General features: G+C 46.6%; 1 pseudogene; it reads right to left on the reverse strand.

The window, feature by feature from the left end:
• Positions 1–4,942: 4,942 nt before the first annotated feature.
• On the reverse strand, positions 4,943–5,060 carry LOC126089590 (5S ribosomal RNA; annotated as a pseudogene).
• Between the last annotated feature and the right edge of the window lie 1,743 nt (positions 5,061–6,803).

The raw sequence follows: 6,803 nt of genomic DNA on the forward strand, positions 1-6,803 counted from the left end.
ACTGCACTACATCTGTATCAGGAACGGTATCCAGACAGGCAATAGCCACGTAATCCATATAACGTCCCCTTCAGAGCTTTGGGCGACTTTTATCAAAAGGAAACATGTTGTAGAAAATACAAGTGAGGGATTGGCCGTGAGCTACATGGTATTTTTGGACCAATATATACCTTACTTCTGTATACTTATCCTAGAGTCTCCAATCTTTCTTTGTGTCATTAACAGTGTAGTATACAGGTTTTGCATGTATCTGTAAGATTCATCCGTTTACAGTACTTAAGCTTTCGTTAACGGTTTAGAGGTTATGTACCGGAAGTTAATGCTACACATCCCATTTTCATCTCTCCTGTTAATTTCGTTGTTTCTATAGTGATTCAGACTTTATTATTTATTTACTAGAGACTAAGTCTGCAAACGCAATAAACTTGAGATGTTCAAACGGGTATGATTACACCGCTAATGACACAAAGAAAGACCAGAGACACTTGGATAAGTATAGCAAAAGCAAGATATATTTTGGTTCAGAAATACTGTGTAACTCACGGCGAATCCTCACTTGTATTTTTAACAGTATGATTTCGTTTGCTAGCGATCGCCAAAAGCTCTGAGAGGGAACTTAACACAGATTACGTGGCTGTCGCTTGTCCGGATACCGTTCTGATACACACACGTAATGCGGGTTGCGTCAAACGATTCGGTGAGGGCTGCTGAATCACCATGTACTCGTATAAGACACAGTGACAGCTGTCGTCGCAATATCCACCAGACGATGGACGCTCGGGAAGCGTACTGAATGGGTCTTCGTTATTGGTTTGTTCACTTTGACGGACGGCGCCCTGGAGGGAACACTTACGGAAAGCTGGTGTGTTGAACTGACAGAGAAGCTACACGCAAGCAGTAATAATGACGGGCAGAGAGCCGTGCCACCGTTTGAAAGTCGCCACGGTGGTGACGCACTCGCGGCGTCCGAACGTGCCACGCGGACTCCAGGGTTCGGATTTATTTTCGCAGACGGCCAGTAAAACCAGCCGCCACTGTGGTGTGGGCCCGCTATCTGCCTACAAGGGCAGCCGAGTGCCGCCGCTCTGCATAATCCACACTGTTTGTTCAGCGCAGCGCCGGCCTTAAAATAAACTTCACACGTCTCGGCATCGGGCGGCCGCGCTCCCTCAGCCGCCACACCGCCCTCTCCCTAAAGGTGCGATTCGAGTGCGGCGGCTCCGGTGACGCGAGACGCGCGGGTAACTGTGCAGCTGTGCATTGGCTCTCCTTTAACGTCTAACTGGGTGCAACTCTTTCCAAAGAAGCGTCCATAGTTACGCAACAGGAGGGGGACACTAAGGCGGTGCACTGCTTGACTATTCAGCCATCTTTAATGACAAATTATAGGAAAAAAAAGGATTCGGATACACCTATGTAATGCGGAATTGGTCGTTGGATGTCAAGAGAGGTGTATCCGCCTGTATTAAAAGGAGGTCAGGAGAGGAACACGGACGAATCATTGAGTGTCACCTGAGTAACAATGCAATCAGCTGCATTTCAACACTTCTGAAGCTGTCTATGTCGTCTGCTGGTGAACAGATTGTAAAGTGGAAACTCGAAGGAAGAATCAGTGTCGAGCATTGCAGAATGGGCTCCCATTCCTCCACAGACACTCAGATACCTCACTGAAAGTGTTCCCAGCAGATTTCAAGTCGTCATAAAGACGAAGGCCGGACACTCTTCATATTAAAGATCACTAATAGGTGCCGGATAGTTTTGGTCAGGTTGCGTTCTCCGTCGAAACTGGCTATGACAGGATAAATAAAAAATAAACTGTAGCTATGAAGGCGTTATTTCGTGAAACACAAATTTGGATGATTCACGACTCTGCTTACATCGTAAATATTAGTCAAGGGAATTTGAACCTTTTTCTCTATCGTCCTCCAACGTATCAACAGTGCTCGACGCAATCTTGGCACTAGTCAACAATCTGACGGCACTTTGCTCGGAAACAGCTGCAATGAGACATGTGCATATGTGCTTCATCCTTGCCGCCGGAAGGTGAGGCCGAGCTGTTCTAGGCGCTTCACTCTGGAACAGCGCGACCGCTGCGGTCGCAGGTTGGAATCCTGCCTCGGGCATGGATGTGTGTGATGTCCTTAGGTTAGTTAGGTTTGAGTAGTTCCAAGTTCTAGGGGACTGATGATCTCAGATGTTAAGTCCCATGTGCTCAGAGCCATTTGAACCATTTTCATCCTTGCCGGATAGCTAATCGCAGGTTTCATAGCTCCAACTACGTATTGATCAACAATTCTACCCCGCAGATCAGATTACAGTTAGCCGCGAAGGAAACCTTATGGTACCACTACCTTTTCACCCCTTCTACTTCCTGTGGCGCGTGAGAAAAATGTCAATCGGTAACCTCGCTATTGTTTCTAATTTCTCTTTTTCCTCGTGGTGATATGCGGAGGAAAAAATACTCAGGAGTTTCCAAGCTCTTCCTATATTTTTTCAACATTAAATCTCTCTGTTATGAACGCTACCTCTTGTGGAGTCAGCCGCTAGAATTTTCAGACAACCTCTAACGCTCTCGCGCTTGGTAAACGATCTTTTCGTTGGATCTTCTCTATTTCTTCTGTCAATCCAGTCTGTTTAGGGTACCACACGGATGAGCCATATCAAAGAATCACTCGAACTAGTGTTCTTTAAACGAATTCTTTCGAGGCTGAATTATATTAAGAGACTTCTTACGTTAAGAGTCTTCAAGTAGGTTTTAGCCTGACGTTTGCTTTCCCTAAGACTGGTTTTATACATGGAGACTTCAGAAAGAAAATTACTCATTATTCCATCAAGTAACTCTTTTTGAACGCTGCACCACATTTCAAAGTGACACAGGTGCGTGACATATTTTTCAAGCAAGCAAGTCTCCGTGAAAAAGTCGGAATGTTGTACCAGTCGCTCAGTTCCTCGACGACAGAAATCGGCTCCTCTTCGACGGAACCATTCGAGAACAGCTGTGTGAACGTCCTCATCGTTGAGAAATATCTTTACTCCTAGATGTTCTTTCAACTTGCGGAAAAGATGGAAATCGCGTGGTGCAATATCTGGAGTTCCCGATCCGTTTCATCCACGTGTGTGCTACCTTGGTCAATCCTTGGCATCATTTTACCATGTCTGCACGCGACACTGCGTTTGGTCCATATTTCTCTAGAATTACCCAATGAATCTGTGTGCAGTTTACGCGTTTTGCCTATAAGAATCGTATTGTAACGCGTACTTCAACTTTGGATTACGTTTCCGGTGGTTGAGCCGTTTCACTTCCGTGGTATGATGCACATGTTATCTGTACCGCGGTAGAACTGCGTCTTCAGGAAACGCGTAGCATGTACCCTCTCCTCTGGCAACGTGCCGCTGTAGTCAGGCAATGCTCTTAGCGTGAGACGACGTGTGTAACTTACGTTGCGAACTTCCTATGGATTTTTGTAACACTTTAGCTCATCTTGGGCTCTTACTCGTAGGCGTTGAGGTGTTCCACGGTTGTAACTTTTCCCAGAAGTTTATATCGCCAACAGTGCAATGGAAGTCAGAAATCTATTTATTGATAGAGTTCAACAACGGTCAGGCGCTGCTCAGTCCTATTTTGTGACGAACGCATCACAACGTTACTGCATAGCAATTCGCCTTCACGGAACTCCATCGATCGCTCGTTTCTTGGCCAGTGCCCAGCGTTCGCTGTTGTACGCAGACGTCGACATATTTTGCTGCAAGCTTGTACTCCACATGGGTTTCATATCGTACCGAGGCGAGTAGCCTGGGTGTGTAATTACAGTCGACGTCTAGTGGACCAGTCCGCCCACAGCCGCTGCCTGCATTCTCTCTGCGGTTTCCGGCAATGCGCGCTGCCGCCAGATGAAATAGCCGCCGCTACTTGAGCGTTGGCTCGCGCGCCGCGGTCGAGTGGGGTGTCGGATCGCCTGCCGGGAGGTGCTCCAGCGGCCCCCTGGAGTCTGCGAGAGCCAGCGCGGCTGGAGCGCTGGAACAGAGGCGGGCGACAGTGCGGGGAACCACTGCTTCCGCCGTCACAACCACCGCCAACCACTACCCCAGCCGTGCGCTGCGTCACCTACCCGACTCTGAATCAACTCCCCCTGTGCCTACGGATTTCGCTTATTACTGCGTTCGCTTGTTCACGCGCGTGCGATTGTGGACGCCACTGGGACGGAAAGATCGCCCACTGATGCGTTCCGTGCTCCCCACGCACGTAAACACTGGTCTGGAAGAGAGATAATAGGCGGCGTAAATGTAGAACAATGTTGACCGCTTTCGGTGATATTAACTAATGGGCATTGTTGTTTCATTATCTGACTCGTAACAAAATTTTATTTCGCCCATTAGACATCACGGCGTTAGCATTTTTCCGCAAAAAATGTCTTCCTCCCGTATCCGGTCCGGTTCCCTAAACGCTGTAGCCGACTATGGTTAAAGTATGTTTATCATTTGTCTGACGATATAGCTGTCGAGCTCTTTCAAGCGCTATCAATTACTCTGTACTGAACAACAGTGATAGCCCTTTACCTTTCAGTTTCTTATGACAGCGTTAACTTCTGTCGGCATTAATTTCTTTGTTAACCGTTGTATAAACATTGGATTTTCTGCGTAGCTGGCGATGAAATTACATGGCCCGCCTTCGGTATCTTGCGCACTCAGTTGACCATTTCTCTTTAAGTTACCGTTCAAGCCCTTTAATGGAGGTACAGCACTCCGTCGTCTTCAGGCCACGATTGGCCTACCGGGACCATCCGACCGCCGTGTCATCCTCACAGGAGGATGCGGATATTAAGGACGTGGGGTCAGCACACCGCTCTTCCGGCCGTTATGATGGTATTCTTGACCGAAGCCGCTACTATTCGGTCGAGTAGCTCCTCAATTGGCATCACGAGGCTGACTGCACCCCGAAAAATGACAACAACGCATGGCGGCCTGGATGGTCACCCATCCAAGTGCCAACCACGTCCGACAGCGCTTAACTTCGGTGATCTCACGGGAACCGGTGTATCCACTGCGGCAAGGCCGTTGCCCAATGGAGGTACAGCTTGATCATAAATAAGCTTCCGCTACCTGAGCCATTGTAGACGGATAACTATTTACCCTAATGGGTGTCAAATTTAATAGGAATAACGTTCAGACTGTACGCTGCAGTATTTTCGTTGTTAGCAGTGTTAGTGTCATGACTTGCTCTTAGGCACCGCTACTGGTACGGTGACGTAGGGTTGAAACAGAAGCATCAGTGTACATTACAGTTGCAGACAGTCAACATGAGTCTGCACAAGGTCAGCAGGGCTTTTTTTATAAAGCAACGAGGACTATTCAGAAAATAAGGTCCGATCGGTTGCGAAATGGAAACCACAGTGAAAATCAAAAATTTTTTATTCGCAGCAGTCAGCCACACCTTTCAGCTACCTCTCTAAATAGTCGCCGCTCCGACTTAGACGTTTGTCGTGCCGTTGTACAAACTTTCCAGTACCCTAGTAACAGAAAGTAGCCGCCTCTGCTTTCCGCCAATTCTCTACTCTGGTCTGCCTTTCGTTGTTTGTGCCATAATGTTGTCTTCGTAGCCAGCGGTTCGTGTGAGTAGAGATGAAAAACGGAGGGAGCCAATTAAGGGTCAGTATTGTGGGTGATCAAACACTTCCCATCGTAAAGGCTGCAGGAGCGTCTTCATTGCCCCTGCAGAATGCGGCTGAAAATTTTCTTGAAGAGAGAAACGCATGATATGTATGTTACGTGGGCTGCATAGCTTCAGACGAAATCTCTCACCAGATCCACATACTTGGCGGGAGACACTGTTGTTTTAGGCATTTCTACCTGATCACCTCGCGCTCTGAGCTGGAAAGAGTGTAACGTCCCCTTTGAAAAATTAATTAATTACTGTGCTGATAAACCTCTTACATTATTTGATTTTCAAACAGCTGAGCGGAACTGAAAGTACTCAGACATTTCGCATTTCACTCTTTACCTATTCTGATCAACACTAAACTGACACACGATATTTTTAGCGCAACGCAATCTGACTTTCAATAATCGCTACAAAAGAATGGCCCTGACTAACATTAAACTATACCTTTCACAAATCACTTACCTCACAAAAATCTTCGTTACTCGAACTACTACAATACAGCGAGCGCCAACACTGCCAGCTACATAAAAGATTCTAACTACTGAAGGCACTAACTACTGATAGGCATAGTTAGCAAATGAAAGATTTTGATAGCGAACAAACAATGTAGTTACCTTAATAGTGTTCAAAAGTCATAATATATACAGTATATCAGTTCATGACATCCAGTCTTACGACACATGTCCCATAATCTCTGTTAGGAAGAACACCAATTGCTATAGTGCGATAAGCAATTATGTCTCTATCATAATAGGATTCAAGTCCTTGCAAAGCAGTGTCCCCACCTCTCACAACAGCAATAGTTAACCAACCATTACCACTAACAACCTCGTTAGTAGTGCAGGTGAAATTAATTTTGGCTCCAACAAAAAAAAATCGGTCCTGTGAGAAGTTCTTGTTGTGAAAAATTGTTTGGAGTCATCTTGAAACTGTCTACTGTTTTATAAACAGTCATCCTGCTCCTCCTTGAATATCTTCTGCGTCGGTACGGCATGGCTGTGTGCACAGTGCGGCTGCCTCATGCATCATGGGGAAGCCGCCCCGAACAAATAGAACCAATAATAACGGACAAAATGAGATGGAAAAAAAAGTGGTCAGCGTTGCTGCCTCTGGATTACGGCGTCCCTGGTTCGATTCCCGGCTG

This window comes from Schistocerca cancellata, chromosome 6 (genome assembly GCF_023864275.1).
Source record: "Schistocerca cancellata isolate TAMUIC-IGC-003103 chromosome 6, iqSchCanc2.1, whole genome shotgun sequence".
NCBI lineage: Eukaryota > Metazoa > Arthropoda > Insecta > Orthoptera > Acrididae > Schistocerca > Schistocerca cancellata.